Raw genomic sequence first — 17,421 nt, 5'->3', positions numbered from 1 at the left:
GAACTATTTCCCCAAATCACAGTCTGCCTGATTGTGTGTTGTTGTTCAGTTGCTAAGTTTTGTACGGCTCTGCAGTGCCATGGACTAGCCCACCAGGCTCATCTGTCCTTTAGATTTTCCACGCAAGAATACTGGAGTGGGTTGCCATTTCCTTCTCCAATACTCGTGTTTTTTATTCCTTTTGTACACAAGTGTGTATACATACCACAATTAGAACTCTAAGGATAGATAAGAAGCCATGTTTACTTAGTATCTTTCTGAGAATAATAGAAGGTGAGTAGTTTTTGTGACTTTCTAAAACTTCGGGGTTCCAGGTTTTTCTCAATTTGCTTTGTATAGGTTTTTCACCAGCACTGAAGTGGACCACATTTGGAGCAAATAAAGTATAAGGATCAAGAAGTTCCTAGAATAGTTGGGGATATTCAGTTACCTTTTCCCCAGTGATTCCCTCTTGTTGCGTTGGGGCTTGGGGACCATGTGGTGGGCTTCTGAGAAGTGTGCTCAGAATCTAGGAGTGATCTAGACACTCAGGGCCCCTTTGAGCTTTGACATTAGACCCTACTCTGAGTCCATAAGTAAACCAAGAAATCTGTGAGTTAACATGAAAATGGGAAGATAACCCTTCTGTATTTCAGACAGCTTGTAACATTTGTTAGAGCTTTTACTGTGTATGGGCCGGTACCTGGTGGCTTAGCTGGTAAAGAATCTGCCTGCAATGAGGGAGACCTGGGTTTAATCTCTGGGTTGGGAAGATGCCCTGGAGAAGGGAAAGGGTATCCACTCCAGTATTCTGGCCTGGGAGAACTCTATGTAGTCCATGGGGTCGCAAGGAGTCGGACATTACTAAGGGACTTTCACTTTTCACTCTACCGCATACAGTTAATGTGGCAGCATGAATGAGATAATAATGCTTTGAGAACTAATGTTTTATTTTGTTGGCTTCTGAATGTGTGAATTTATGACTTTAATGCTGCATTAATGGCTTCTTTCCATTTCATATAATGTGAGGTAATGATCATTTGCTTATCATCTAACTCATCTTTATGGGCATAACTCTCATCTGCCAAATGATGTTTCCTGTGTATGCCTGGAGAGAAGGAGCCAGATTGTTGTTACCGCATTTCTGAAACTCACAGTAGAGTCTGCAGACTGAAATAGGAGCTATTTGGTTCCACTTCAATATTTTTCAGTTATTGTTTGATAAAATATATGCTATTTGAGGATGTTTTAAATGTGGATTGCAACTTGTTTTGGCTGTGTTGGCCAGGACATAAATAGTAATTTCATCTTCTCTATCTTGAATAAAGACTTAAAAATAGCGCATGGAATTAGACATTTTTATAGCTATCCTATGTTAATCAGGAGATTTTTCTCATGTTTCTGAGTTTGAGATACCATAACCCAGAGCTTCCTGAGCAGCAGCTTGCCTAGATGTATGTGGGCTGAGATCCCATCAATTGCCCAGTGGCCTGGTGGCCCTCTGACAGCGCAAGCTCAGGCTGGTTGCCTCCAGTTTCCAGCAGCCTCATCTACTTACCCATAGGTGCCATGCTGTTGTTGTTTAGCTGCTAAGTTGTGTCTTACTCTTTGTGGCCCCCATGGACTGTAGCCCTCCAGCTCCTCTGTCCATGGCATTTCCCAGGCAAGAATACTGGAGTGGGTTTGCCATTCCTTTTTCCAGGGGATCTTCCCAACCCAGGGAGCAAACCAGTGTCTTTTGCATGACACGCGGATTCTTTTTACCACTGAGCCACCAGTGCCATACAAACACGATAGTGTATGTGTGTCTTGATAGGAAGAATGTTGGGAAGCATAGACCGTTTGAAGCGCCCTGGTTTTGAAATGAAACATTTTTCTGTTGAATTGTGTGATTCAGGAGCCTCAGCTTATATAGCTTTTTAAATTTGTTTTCATGAATTTTAATAATTTTTTTCTTATTGACAAAACAGTACGCATTCTCAGTACAAGTTTTAGAAACTAAGAATGAGCAAAAAGTAGAAAATAAAGATAAGCACATCATCCAGAGATCCGTAAGACTAACATTTCATGATCTGTTCTTTCGGATTTTTTTTCTCTAAGTATTTTTACTGTAGATATGTTCTATGAAAGTAAAAGTTTTATAATCTATTTTCTTCATTTAAAGATTGTTTAAGTCATCTAGGTTGAAGTTCAAGAAGAATTTCCCAAAGTATCTTTTAAAATTTTTTTTGGTTTTTTACTGGATAACTTCCTGTGTTAGGACATAGGTCTCCCAACTACCCAAATTATGCAGAAAATGCCCATGTATTGGATCTCTGAGCAGTAAGTACCCCAGTGTTGTACTTGATTTCAGCAGCAAGGTAGAACATTCAGTAGGCCTCTGTGCAGATAATTGTTTATAACAGATAGCATGTTATTGTTACCTGTCTTTGCCACTGGAGATATTGGTTTATAGATTTTTATTTGGGTAATGGTTTTCTGGTTTACCACTGGAGTAGTGCTGGTCTCAAAATATGACTTGTCAGGTGTTCCCTTTTGTTTTCTGTAAGACTTTGTGTTCAGTTCAGTTCAGTCGCTCAGTCGTGTCCGACTCTGCGTCCCCATGGACGGCAGCACACCAGGTTCCCTGTCCATCACCAGCTCCCAGAGTTTACCCAAACTCATGTCCATTGAGTCGGTGATGCCATCCAACCATCTCATCCTCTGTCGTCCCCTGCTCCTCCTGCCCTCAATCTTTCCCAGCATCAGGATCTTTTCAGTGAGTCAGCTCTTCATATCAGGTGGCCAAAGTATTGGAGTTTCAGCTTCAACATCAGTCCTTCCAATGAACACCCAGGACTGATCTCCTTTAGGATGGACTGGCTGGATCTCCTTGCATTGCAAGGGACTCTCCAGAGTCTTCTCCAACACCACAGTTCAAAAGCATCAATTCTTAGGTGCTCAGCTTTCCTTATAGTTCAACTCTCACATGCATACATGACTATGGAAAAAACCATAGCCTTCACTAGACGGACCTTTGTTGACAATGTCTCTGCTTTTTAACATGCTGTTTAGGTTGGTCATAACTTTCCTTCCAAGGAGTCAGCGTCTTTTAATTTTATGGCTGCAGTCACCATCTGCAGTGATTTTGGAGCCCCAAAACTAAAGTCTGACACTGTTTCCACTGTTTACCCATCTATTTCCTATGAAGTGATGGGACCGGATGCCATGATCTTCGTTTTCTGAATGTTGAGCTGTAAGCCAGCTTTTCCACTAGCCTCTTTCACTTTCATCAAGAGGCTCTTCAGTTCTTCTTCACTTTTTGCCATATGGGTGTTGTCGTCTGCGTATCTGAGGTTATTGATATTTCTCCTGGCAATCTTGATTCCAGCTTGTGCTTTCTCCAGCCCAGCATTTCTCATGATGTACTCCGCATATAAGTAAAATAAGCAGGGTGACAATATACAGCCTTGACATACTCCTTTTCCTATTTGGAACCAGTGTGTTTTCCATGGCCAGTTCTAACTGTTGCTTCTTAACCTGCATACAGATTTTTTAGGAGGCAGGTAAGGTGGTCTGGTATTCCTATCTCTTTAACAATTTTCCACAGCTTGTTGTGATCCACACAGTCAAAGGCTTTGGCATAGTCAATAAAGCAGAAATAGATGTTTTTCTGGAACTCTCTTACTTTTTCGATGATCCAGCAGATGTTGGCAGTTTGATCTCTGGTTCCTGTGCCTTTTCCAAAACCAGCTTGAACATCTGAAAGTTCACGGTTCACATATTGCTGAAGCCTGGCTTGGAGAATTTTGAGCATTATTTTACTAGCATGTAGAATTGGAATAATTTCCTAATTGTTTGGTAGAATTCACCAGTGAAACTAGAGTTTTGTGGGTAGGTTTTTATTGATAATTCTTAATTAAAACTTAAAAATAGATATAAGGTTTTTAAAAATTTAAATTTCCTCTTCTTTTAACTCCCATCTTTTATGGAATTTCCCTCTATATTTTACTATATATTGGCATAAAGTTGTAATGTTTCTTCGTTACCTTTTATTTTATGTCAGATCTGTAGTGATGTTCTTCTTTTAGTCTTGATACTGGTAATTTGTGTTCCCTTTTCTCTTGGTCAGTGAAGCCAGGTTTTTATCAGTTTATTAATATTCAATAAAAATAGATTTTGGTTTCATTTTCTATTCTCCTGATTTTTGCTCTATTTGCTTTCTTCTATGAGATTTAATTTGCTTATATTTGTCTAGATGGAAGATGGAAGTTTAGATCATTGAGTTTAAATCTTTTTTCTCCGTAAGCGTTTAAGCTTGTGTTAATATAAGCATTTTTGTTATCTCATTTAATTCTCTTGGGATTGAAGAACATATTTGATATGATTTTAACCTTTTAAATTTATTAAAGTTTGATTTATACATAGCAGCATATTGTCTGTCTTCAAAAGAATTCTGTCTTCAGAATTTGATTATTGCATATGGGGTGCTGCTGCTGCTGCTGCTAAGTCACTTCAGTCGTGTCCGACTCTATGTGACCCCATAGACGGCAGCCCACCAGGCTCCCTCATCCCTGGGATTCTCCAGGCAAGAACACTGGAGTGGGTTGCCATTTCCTTGTCCAATGCATGAAAGTGAAAAGTGAAAGTGAAGTCGCTCAGTCGTGTCCGACCCTTAGCGACCCCATGGACTGCTCCCCACCAGGCTTCTCTGTCCATGGGATTTTCCAGGCAAGAGTACTGGAGTGGGGTGCCATTGCCTTCTCCGATATGGGGTGCAGATATTGAATATAGTGGTGTATAAGTGTTAATTACATTGAACTGGGTGTCAGAGCTGTTCAAACTTTTATATATACTAATTTTCTATCTAGTTGTTCTATCAGTTCCTGAGAGAGGGTTGACGTTTCCAAATACAATTGCATATTTGTTTATCTTACCTTTAGTTCTATCAGTCTTTATGTATTGATATTTAGGGGTTCTAGCTTTTAGGTATCTGCACATATTATTTTATTGTCTTCAGGAAATGGCTTCTTTATTGTGATGGAATATCCCTATTTCCAGGAATACTCTTTGTCTAATATTATTCTATTTTGTCTAATAGTATTACAGTTGAATTCTGTTTTGCTTGATATTATAATTGCTCTCGCTTTTTTATGATTAGCATTTGCATGACATATCTTTATCTCCTCTTCTGCTTTTTTCTGTGTATCAATAAAATGTACATCTCTTGGTCTTGTAGAAATCATATAACTTGAGTCATGCTTTTATTTTCAGTCTGACAATTTCTGTCATTTAATTGTAATGTTTAGGATATTTACATTTAATGAAGTTACTGAGCTGGTTGGGGTTTACTGTCTTATTTTTCTTTTTTTAAATTATTTTTTAAAACATAAATTTATTTATTTTAATTGGAGGCTAATTACTTTACAATATTGTATTGGTTTTGCCATACATCAACATGAATCTGCCACGGGTGTACACATGTCCCCTATCCTGAACCCCCCTCCCACCTCCCTCCCCATACCATCCCTCTGGGTCATCCCAGTGCACCAGCCCCTAGCATCCTGTATCATGCATTGAACCTGGTCTGGCGATTCGTTTCACATATGATATTATTTGTTTCAATGCCAAAATTCTCCCAAATCATCCCACCCTCTCCCTCTCCCACAGAGTCCAAAAGACTGTTCTATACATCTGTGTCTCTTTTGCTGTCTTGCATACAGGGTTATTGTTACCATCTTTCTAAATTCCATGTATATGCGTTCAGTTCAGTTCAGTTCAATCGCTCAGTCGTGTCCAACTCTTTGTGACCCCATGAATTGTAGCACTCCAGGCCTCCCTGTTCATCACCATCTCCTGGAGTTCACTCAGACTCACGTCCATCGAGTCAGTGATGCCATCCAGCCATCTCATCCTCGGTCGTCCCCCTTCTCCTCCTGCTCCCATCCCTTTGCAATGAGTCAGCTCTTCGCATGAGGTGGCCAAAGTAGTGGAGTTTCAGCTTTAGCATCATTCCTTCCAAAGAAAACCAGGGTTGATCTGCTTCAGAATGGACTGGTTGGATCTCCTTGCAGTCCAAGGGACTCTCAAGAGTCTTCTCCAACACCACAGTTCAAAAGCATCAATTCTTCGGCACTCAGCCTTCTTCACAGTCCAACTCTCACATCCATACATGACTGCAGGAAAAACCATAGCATTGACTAGACGGACCTTAGTCGGCAAAGTAATGTCTCTGCTTTTGAATATGCTATCTAGGTTGGTGATAACTTTTCTTCCAAGGAGTAAACGTCTTTTAATTTCATGGCTGCAGTCACCATCTGCAGTGATTTTGGAGCCCCCCAAAATAAAGTCTGACACTGTTTCCACTGTTTCCCCATGTATTTCCCATGAAGTGATGGGACTGGATGCCATGATCTTTGTTTTCTGAATGTTGAACTTTAAGCCAACTTTTTCGCTCTCCTCTTTCGCTTGCATCAAGAGGCTTTTTAGCTCCTCTTCACTTTCTGCCATAAGGGTGGTTTCATCGGCATATCTGAGGTTATTAATACTTCTCCTGGCAATCTTGATTCCAGCTTGTGTTTCTTCCAGCCCAGTGTTTCTCATGATGTACTCTGCATGGAAGTTAAATAAGCAGGGTGACAATATACAGCCTTGATGTACTCCTTTTCCTATTTGGAACCAGTCTGTTGTTCCATGTCCAGTTCTAACTGTTGCTTCCTGACCTGCATACAGATTTCTCAAGAGGCAGGTTAGGTGGTCTGGTATTCCCATCTCTTTCAGAATTTTCCACAGTTTCTTGTGGTCCACACAGTCAAAGGCTTTGGCATAGTCAAGAAAGCAGAAATAGATGTTTTTCTGGAACTCTCTTGCTTTTTCCATGATCCAGCAGATGTTGGCAATTTGATCTCTGGTTCCTCTGCCTTTTCTAAAACCAGCTTGAACGTCAGGGAGTTCATGGTTCACGTGTTGCTGAAGCCTGGCTTGGAGAATATTGAGCATTACTTTACTAGCATGTGAGATGAGTGCAATAGTGAGGTAGTTTGAGCGTTCTTTGGCATTGCCTTTCTTTGGAATTGGAATGCAAACTGCCCTTTTCCTGTCCTGTGGCCACTGCTGAGTTTTCCAAATTTGCTGGCATATTGAGTGTAGCACTTTCACAGCATCATCTTTCAGGATTTGAAACAGCTCAAGTGGAATTCCATCACCTCCACTAGCTTTGTTCGTAGTGATGCTTTCTAAGGCCCACTTGACTTCACATTCCAAGATGTCTGGCTCTAGATTAGTGCTCACATCATCATGATTATCTGGGTCATGAAGATCTTTTTTGTACAGTTCTTCCGTGTGTTCTTGCCACCTCTTCTTTATATCTTCTGCTTCTGTTAGGTCCATATCAAGCCCATCTTTGCATGAAATGTTCCCTTGGGATCTCTAATTTTCTTGAAGAGATCTCTAGTCTTTCCCATTTTGTTCTTTTCCTGTTTCTTTGCATTGATCGCTGAAGAAGGCTTTCTTATCTCTTCTTGCTATTCTTTGGAACTCTGCATTCAGATGCTTATATCTTTCCTTTTCTCCTTTGCTTTTCGCCTCTCTTCTTTTCACAGCCATTTGTAAGGCCTTCCCAGACAGCCGTTTTGCTTTCTTTTTCATGGGGATGGTCTTGATCCCTGTCTCCTGTACAATGTCACGAATCTCATTCCATAGTTCATCAGGCACTCTATCTATCAGATCTAGGCCCTTAAATCTATTTCTCACTTCCACTGTATAATCATAAGGGATTTGATCTAGCGGTTTTCCCTACTTTCTTCAATTTAAGTCTGAATTTGGTAATAAGGCGTTCATGATCTGAGCCACAGTCAGCTCCTAGTCTTGTTTTTGTTGACTCTATAGAGCTTCTCCATCTTTGGCTACAAGGAATATAATCAATCTGATTTCGGTGTTGACCGTCTGGTTATGTCCATGTGTATAGTCTTCTCTTGTTTTGTTGGAAGAGAGTGTTTGCTATGACTGGTGCATTTTCTTGGCAAAACTCTATTAGTCTTCGCCCTGCTTCATTCCTCATTCCAAGGCCAAATTTGCCTGTTACTCCAGGTATTTCTTGACTTCCTACTTTTGCATTCCAGTCCCCTATAATGAAAAGGACATCTTTTTTGGGTGTTAGTTCTAAAAGGTCTTGTAGGTCTTCATAATACCGTTCAACCTCAGCTTCTTCAGCATTACTTGGATAACTGTGATATTGAATGGTTTGCCTTGGAGATGAACAGAGATCATTCTGTCGTTTTGAGATTGCATCCAAGTACTGCATTTCAGACTCTCTTGTCGACCATGATGGCGACTCCATTTCTTCTAAGGTATTCCTGCCCGCAGTAGTAGATATAATGGTCATCTGAGTTAAATTCACCCATTCCAGTCCATTTTAGTTCGCTGATTCCTAGAATGTCGACGTTCACCCTTGCCATCTCTTGTTTGACCACTTCCAATTTGTCTTGATTCATGGACCTGACATTCCAGGTTCCTATGCAATATTACTCTTTATAGCATCGGATCTTGCTTCTATCACCAGTCACATCCACAACTGGGTATTGTTTTTGCTTTGGCTCCATCACTTCATTGTTTCTGGAGTTATTTCTCCACTAATCTCCAGTAGTATATTGGGCACCTACTGACCTGGGGAGTTTCTCTTTTGGTATACTATCATTTTGCCTTTTCATACTGTTCATGGGGTTCTCAAGGCAAGAATACTGAAGTGGCTTGCCATTCCCTTCTCCAGTGGACCACGCTCTGTCAGACCTCTCCACCATGACCCGCCTGTCTTGGGTTGCCCCACAGGCATGGCTTGGTTTCATTGAGTTAGAGAAGGCTGTGGTCCTAATGTGATTAGATTGACTAGTTTTCTGTGAGTATGTTTTCAGTGTGTCTGCCCTCTGATGCCCTCTTGCAACACCTACCATCTTACTTGGGTTTCTCTTACCTTGGGCTTGGGGTATCTCTTCACGGCTGCTCCAGCAAAGCACAGCCGCTGCTCCTTACCTTGGACGAGGGGTATCTCCTTACTGCCGCTGTTCCTGACCTTCAACGTGGGATAGCTCCTCTAGGCCCTCCTGTGCCTGCGCTGGCTTACTTGAGTCCATATAATAGGCTCCAGTTTCATCCACCTCATTAGAACAGATTCAAATGTATTCTTTTTAATGGCTGAGTAATACTCCATTGTGTATATGTATCACAGCTTTCTTATCCATTAGTCTGCTCATGGACATCTAGGTTGCTTCCATATCCTGGCTATTATAAAAAGTGCTGTGATGAACATTGGCGTACACGTGTCTCTTTCAGTTCTGGTTTCCTCGGTATGTATGCCCAGCAGTGGGATTGCTGGGTCATAAGGCAGTTCTATTTCCAGTTTTTTATGGAATCTCCACACTGTTCTCCATAGTGGCTGTACTAGTTTGCATTCCACCAACAGTGTAAGAGTGTTCCCTTTTCTCCTCATCCTCTCCAGCATTTATTGCTTGTAGACTTCCGGATAACAGCCATTCTGACTGGCGTGAAATGGTACCTCATTGTGGTTTTGATTTGCATTTCTCTGATAATGAGTGATGTTGAGCATCTTTTCATGTGTTTGTTAGCTCTCTGTATGTCTTCTTTGGAGAAATGTCTATTTAGTTCTTTGGCCCATTTTTTGATTGGGTAGTTAATTTCCCCTTTCATACTTGTTAGCATTTGTCTTACATATTGTGGTGCTCCTATGTTGGGTGCATGTATATTTATATTTGTTATATCTTCTTCTTGGATTGATCCTTTGATCATTATGTAGTGTCCTTCTTTGTCTCTTTTCACAGCCTTTGTTTTAAAGTCTATGTTATCTGATAAGAGTATTCCTACTCCTGCTTTCTTTTGGTCTCTATTTGTGTGGAATATCTTTATCCTGCCCTTCACTTTCAGTCTGTATGTGTCCCTTGTTTTGAGGTGGGTCTCTTGTAGACAACATATATAGGGATCTTGTTTTTGTATCCATTCAGCCAGTCTTTGTCTTTTGGTTGGGGCATTGAACCCATTTACATTTAAGGTAATTATTGATAAGTATGATCCCGTTACCATTTACTTTATTGTTTTGGGTTTGAGTTTATACACCCTTTTTGTGTTTCCTGTCTAGAGAAGATCCTTTAGCACTTGTTGGAGAGCTGGTTTGGTGGTGCTAAATTCTCTTAGCTTTTGCTTGTCTGTAAAGCTTTTGATTTCTCCTTCGTATTTGAATGAGATCCTTGCTGGGTACAGTAATCTGGGCTGTAGGTTATTTTCTTTCATCACTTTAAGTATGTCTTGTCATTCCCTCCTGGCCTGAAGTGTTTCTTTTGAAAGATCAGCTGTTATCCTTATGGGAATCCCCTTGTGTGTTATTTGTTGTTTTTCCCTTGCTGCTTTTAATATTTGTTCTTTGTGTTTGATCTTTGTTAATTTGATTAATATGTGTCTTGGGGTGTTTCGCCTTGGGTTTATCCTGTTTGGGACTCTCTGGGTTTCTTGGACTTGGGTAATTATTTCCCTCCCCATTTTAGGGAACTTTTCAACTATTATCTCCTCAAGTATTTTCTCATGGTCTTTCTTTTTGTCTTCTGGGACGCCTATGATTCGAATGTTGGGGCGTTTAACATCGTCCCAAAGTTCTACGAGATTGTCCTCATTTCTTTTAATTCGTTTTTCTTTTTTCTTCTCTGATTCATTTATTTCTACCATTCTATCTTCTACCTCACTAATCCTATCTTCTGCCTCCGTTTTTCTACTATTTGTTCCCTCCAGAGGGTTTTTGATCTCATTTATTGCATTATTCATTATATATTGTGTCTTATTTTTCTCTTTGTCCTACCTCTTCTCTGTTCCTTTTAGAATTTTTTCTGGGATTTACAGTGTACATTTAAAATTTAATTATGCAGTGTATATCTGTTCCCTCTTACTCCTTTGTACTGTTTTCTAACTTTTTAAATAAATGTTAAACCTCTACAGTATATTATTATTTTTTTGTCATCTAACTAAGGAATTAAACAAGGATGGATCTCTTATTTTTTCTTCTATTTTCCATCTCTATTATTTTCAACTTTTTCTTTTTGTGAAAGTTTCCATTTGATAGTGTTTCTCTTCAACTTGAAGTCCTTATTTAATAGTTCTTATAATGCAGGTCTGTTGATCTGAAACCATTTTTGATTTTTGCCTTCCTTTTTGTAAAGTATCTTCTCTGGATATAGAATTTCAGGTTGACTGTTTTCTTCTTTCAGCTCTTTAAAGATGTCATTGCATTGTTTTGATGAGAAATTAACAGCCATTTCTATTACTGTTTTCCTGTAGGTAATGTCTCTTTTTTCCAGCTGTTTCTGAGATTTTCTCTTTTTCACTGATTTTAGAAATTTGACTATCATATTGTTGCAGGAATGGGGACCTCTTCTAGGGCCCGAAACTGGGCTCTTGTCGAACGCTCGGAAATGAATTGTCTGAGGAGACATACGTGCCGACAAAGCAAGAGATTTTATTGGGAAAGGGCACCTGGGTGGAGAGCAGGATGGTAAGGGAACCCAGGAGAACTGCTGTGTCACATCTTGCAGTCTCGGGTTTTATGGTGATGGGATTAGTTTCCGGGTTGTTTTTAGCCAATCATTCTGACTCACAATCCTTCCTGGTGGTGCATGCCTTGTTCAGCCAAGATGGATGCCAGAGAGAAAGATTCTGGGAGGTGGTTGGACATGTGGTGTCTCCTTTTGACCTTTCCCGAACTCTTTGGTTAGTGGAGGCTTATTAGTTCCATGTTCCTTACCAGGACCTCCTGTCATAAAACAACTCATGCAAATAGTTACTATGGTGCCTGGCCAGGGTGTGTGTGCTTCCCCTAACAATAGACTTGACATCATTTTTCCACTTTATCTTCCTGTAGGTCCATTAAGCCTCTAAGATCAGTGGATTTGTAGATTTCATCACATTCACAACTTTATGAAGGTTATTTAAAATACAAATAAAGTTTTCTAACTCAATCTCTTTCCCCTCTTCTGGCACTTATAGATTGGTTGTGATTATTCCACTGGTTACTGATATTCTATTAATTTTTTCAGTTTTCCCCTCTCTTTTTTAATTTATGTAGTTTATTTTGTGAAGTTTTCAAGGTATCAGTTTAAACTTCTGTTTAATGTGCTTTAAAGTCCATCCAATGGATTTTCCATTTCAGGTATTACCTTTTTCATTTCAATAATTTGGCATTTATGGTTTCTGTCAGATTCTTTTGATTCCCTATTTATTTGGTTTGTTTATACTTTTCTTTGTATCCCAAAATATATAATAGCTATTTTGAAGTCCTTGTCTGCTTATTCCTCGATAAGTATCATTTCTGGGTATATTTCTATTGACAGGTTTCTTTTTTTTTTTTCATGATATGAGTTATGCTTTCCTGCTTCACATACTTTGCAACTTTAGATTATATGCTCAGTGTTATGGGTGCTGTGTTATAGAGTGTCTGGTATTTGTTATCTTTTCCTAAGAGTATTGCATTTTGTTTTGGGAAGTTAATTTCTTTGTGGATTGGCTTAATTTTTTAAGACTTATCAGTGTTGTAGGATATGGTTTACAGTAGCTTTTATTTTAGGGTTAGATCAGTTCTACTTTAAGATGAGGCCTGTCCAGGATCTCTTAGAAATGCTCGAAGTGTTCAGTGAAGTCTCTCCACTGTGGCTAGCTGGAACTTATTACCATTTCAGATCCTCCCCAAGATCTGATAGTCGTTCTCTGTCCGATACTCATCCTCTCCAAGTGTGTGCAAAGTTGTTTGGCCAAAGACCCAGGGATTCCTCTCCGCAGACTTTCAGCGTTCCTTTTCTGCCTTACCCACTTTCGTCTGGAAGGTTGCCTTGCGGATTCTAGTCAGCTTAGTAGCTCTAAACTCTAACCTTCATCGCAGTTCGGTGAGACTTCATGTCCTGTCTGAGGTCTCTCTTCATACATCGTAGTGGAGAAAGTGCTTCTTGGCAGATAGCGAGGGTGAGCCTGGGTCTCACCTCATCCGTTTCCCTTTCTCCCTGTCATCACATCTTGTCCTGCTTGTAATAAACCATCTGAAAATAATTCTTTGCCATATTTTTTTTTATGCTGGGAGGCCTAATCTGAAATTAGTTACTCTGGTTTTTTTTTTTTTTTTCTTTTAATTACAAAAGCAGTACATAATTGTAAAAATTCAAATAATGAAGAATTTGAAAAGTAACAAGATTGTATTATCTTAATTTGCATTCTTCATAGAATGTGAACCCCATTTTATCTATCTGTTTCCCTATTTGTGGAAGTTTAGGTGGTGTACTGTGGCTTATTTTTTTCTTTCTCCTATCTTTGTCCCCTTCCCCTTCTAACAATGCTGGAAAAGACATCCTGTTTGTCCGTGGGTATAGTATGCAAAATGTAGCTACTGCCGGGTTTCCTTCCTGAAAGTTATACTTCCTACAACCAGGTAAAAGGTATGAGTGAAGCCATTCTTTTTCCAACATCAGTACCATGAGTGAAAGTGAAGTCGCTCAGTCATGTCTGGCTCTTTGCGACCCCATGGATTGTAGCCTACCAGACTTCTCAGTCCATGGGATTTTCCAGGCAAGAGTACTGGAGTGGGTTGTCATTTCCTCCTCCAGGGGATCTTCCCGACCCAGGGATCGAACCTGGGTCTCCTGCATTGTAGGCAGACACTTTACCCTCTGAGCCAGCAGGGAAGCCCGAGCTAGTTAAGAGTACCTGATAAAAAAGTCCTTCCTTCCAGGTTGGAGACAGTCCCTTAAATTATGTCTTTTTCCAGTCCTGGTTGCAGATTATGAGGCATCTGATCTTCATCGAAAAATACATTACTGAGATAAGCTTCAGAAACAAACTTAGGGTGTTCTTTAAGAATTCAATTAAATTTTACATTAATATTACATAATAGCAAAGAACTATCCAAGAAATGAGTCTTACTACCTCCATTGGTAGACCTCCATTAACAAACTGGGATTTAACATTTATTAAACATCTTTTTCTCCCTAAAATTACCCTCATTTTAATCAAATATAACCAAATTAAGTGCTTACAAATCAAATAATTCTAAATTAAACAGTAAATTCCAGGTTCATGTGAACTGGGAAATATTCTGTATTAAATACCTGATATTAATGTTTGTTTGTTGACCTATCTGATATAGACATGTCTTAGAGTATTTAACATTAAGTGGAATATTTTCATTGTACCTGGGTTTAATATAAGTTAAATATTATATCTGTTACAAGTTTGTCAACAAGGAAATTACCTTGAATGAAGAAACTTCTAAAAAAATGTAAATGAGATGTGAGCTTTTATATAAACTCAATTAAGAATAATTATTCTTTAGAAATATCTGTCTAAAATAGTCTCTCCAGATTGCTGTAACTTAAATTTCTAAGGGTTGTGCCAAGTGTGCTAAGTGTTGGAAGTCTATTGAATAGTTAGGTCATTTTCAAATAAAATAAGATTTTGAAACATTTACTACTAAACACTAATTTCCTTTTACGGAGAAACTAAAGAAATTTGGGACTATAAATGAATAATGTTTGGTGCCATCCTAAAATGTTCTAAGAAAGCAAGGGTTTTAGAAATTATCACTGGTATTTATGCTCACCAATCTATAAAATGCTAATATAAAAGTTAGTTCTTGGTTGCTAAAGGAAAGTAGGAAGTGTGTTTTCAGTTAAAAAAAAAAAAGAAAAAGGTATGAAAAAAATACTAAAAAGAGTTATGCATGATCAGGATTTTCTGAAATTGGATTACAATTAGTTAGATAAACAGATTTTGTTGGAAATGACACAGCCATAAGAAAACTGGTTAGAGTCAACTAGGGCCAAGATGGCAGAGCTGACTTTCACTAGACCTTGAGCCTTGGTATTTATGCCTGTTGTGACATATCAGCAAGCTAAATGATACACCCATTAACACTGACTAAATCTGACCAAATGTTCTAAACCCTTTTAATCGATCTTTTCTATAAAACTTCCTAAATAGAATTCTTTTGAAGTTCTTTTGACCTCTAGCTAACTTTGGGGTGCTTCAGAGGACCCCTGAAACATCCCAAAGAGAGATATTAAACTGTGTTTATTTGCTTGGTTAAATTACATGAAAAAAGATTATCAAATGAGTAATAAATCCACTCATGTTATAATGTATGGTAAAATTACTAATACAGATATCCTAGAAATTACATGGAGTTCTTAGCATTTTGATATGTCCTGGTAGTCTAATGAAAAATCTGATGACTTCACAAAAGTTAACAAAGGACTGAGTGAACCAGCGAATATGCTTATAACTTTTATGGTTTCTAGCTGAAAAATTACAAGTTTGAATCTTGTGTTTTCTGAAAGTAGGGAAAACCTTCCTCTCAAACTAATTATGAAAATTATTTGGTAAAATTATATGTTATAAACAAAACAATTATGTTTTCTGTCTGACTCCTCCAGAAATTTGAAACTCTTAAGTTTCTAGTAAGTTGATCAAATGAGCTAGGAAGGTTATCTCACTAACTGGTACAAATCAGCACCATAAGTTACCTGTTTTCTAAAATATCATCAGGTTAGCAGAGGGGAAAAAAGCATCTCATTTCTAATTTGCATATCTTTATTTACTAGGTAAAATGTATGTTAAGTGGCTATTTTCTTTTTGTGTGTGTGTGTATGTGAATTGTTAGATCATATCCTTTTGTCTATATTCCTCTTGGATTACTTGACTTTTCTTTATTGACTGTGTCCTTATTTGACTATTTTCTAATTATTTCTGTATTATAGTGTGAATGCTATGCTTTGTCATTTGTTGTAGATATTTTTCCAAATCCATTTGCCTTTTAAATTTGTTATGTCTTATTTTCACAGAGAGGTTTTTGTTGTTGTTGTTGTTGGCGGGGGGAGCAGTAGCCACTCTTGTCATTCTTTTTTTTCCTTTATAGTTTCAAACTTTGTTATGCTTTAGAACTTCCTTGTTCTAGGACTGTATAGGCTTCCCTGGTGGCTCAGAGGTTAAAGCGTCTGCCTCCAATGTGGGAGACCTGGGTTTGATCCCTGGGTCGGGAAGATCCCCTGGAGAAGGAAATGGCAATCCACTCCAGTATTCTTGCCTGGAGAGTCCCATGGACGGAGAAGCCTACTAGGTTACAGTCCACGGGGTCGCAAAGAGTCAGATACGACTGAGCGACTTCACCTTACCTTCACCTAGGACTGTGTAATTTTTCTCATATGTGCTACCAGCACTGTTCAAAAATGTTACTTGGAACATTTAGATAATTAACTCCTCTGTGTGTCTTCTAGTCCTGCTAGTTTTTTCCTGCTCACTGGTTCTTGCTGTCAGAGTCAGAGACTGTTTGGGAGACAGTGTTCATTGAACCCTTGGTGATCGCCCCATGGTCACAACCAGCCGTTTTACAGCAGCACTGAGGATAAAGCCCCGGGTTCCTTATTTTCAGTTCTTTCCCTTTTCCATTTTTAATTTGGGTACATGAGCACTGGATTGCAGTGTGCTTCTTCAGCCCTGGGCTGCTGTTGTGTACCAGCAGAGTATGAGGCGCTGATGATAAAAGTTATGAACAGAATGGACACAGCATCTGACGTTGTGGAATTAATAGTTTAATGCACAAGGCAGACAGTGAGAAGTAGACATTTATACTGATTTGGGATAAGGGCTGTGAAAGACAAAATAATCGGAATGGAGGAGAACAGTGGGGCCTTGAGGCTGCTGAGACAGGGCAGCTGGAGAACGCTGCCTGAGCAAGTGAGATTTAAATGGAGATGTGAAAGATGGAAAGGAGCCGGGACGGGTTCAGGGGAAGAGAGTTCTAGGCCGAGTGGATGGAAGCTCTGAGGTGGAGGCAAGCTGAGCAGCTGGTCCTGGATGAGAGCAGGTATGAACGGCTTCTCCAGGAATGGGATAATTGTCAGATTGCTGGTTAACTCTTATCATCAGCCTTTTTGAACACTTTCAGAAAACTCCATTGACGCTGACTTTGTAAAAATCTATGCTGTTCAATCCTCTCTAAAAACCGTACAGAATGCTGGAAAAATCTGGTGATACCATCTTCATTTTCATATTGTTAGGTGAAATTTTATCTTGTAGTGAAAACATATCTTCATTTGGGTGAGAACACATGCTGAGTTTTCTGGAGCGGCTGGTTATAACTAGAAGTGATAGTAAAAACAAATTCCCTTCAGATGGGGCTTATTTCAGACAGATACAGAATATTGTATGTAAATCTGTTTATCCTCCTATAAAAATGAAATAAGAGGAAAGATCTGTTATCACAGCTAAAACAGAAATAATGGAAAAATGTTGTGGTGTTTGTTTAGCACATTAATATTTTTCAGACATTAAATTGTCCTGTGCTGGTATTCCTATAGCATCTGTGTGTATATGAGTCTCGGAGTTCTGTGTTGTTATCATCCTGTGCATAAATTTACTTACAGGTTTCAT

At 39.1% G+C, this 17,421-nt stretch overlaps 1 protein-coding gene and 1 non-coding gene across 2 annotated transcripts in view; one reads left to right on the top strand and one right to left on the bottom strand.

Annotated features, from left to right (window-relative positions):
* NBAS (NBAS subunit of NRZ tethering complex) overlaps positions 1-17,421 on the top strand; it is a 336,032-nt gene that overhangs the window by 15,870 nt on the left and 302,741 nt on the right. The gene's annotated exons all lie outside the window — the stretch shown is intronic.
* Positions 13,608-13,679, bottom strand: TRNAC-ACA (transfer RNA cysteine (anticodon ACA)). The gene has a single exon. It is a non-coding gene; the product is annotated as a tRNA-Cys (tRNA).

The sequence above is a fragment of the Ovis aries genome, chromosome 3, assembly GCF_016772045.2.
Source record: "Ovis aries strain OAR_USU_Benz2616 breed Rambouillet chromosome 3, ARS-UI_Ramb_v3.0, whole genome shotgun sequence".
In the NCBI taxonomy this organism is placed as follows: domain Eukaryota; kingdom Metazoa; phylum Chordata; class Mammalia; order Artiodactyla; family Bovidae; genus Ovis; species Ovis aries.
The sequence above is the reverse complement of the archived record's forward strand: the minus strand, read 5'-3'. Positions and strand labels throughout refer to the sequence as shown.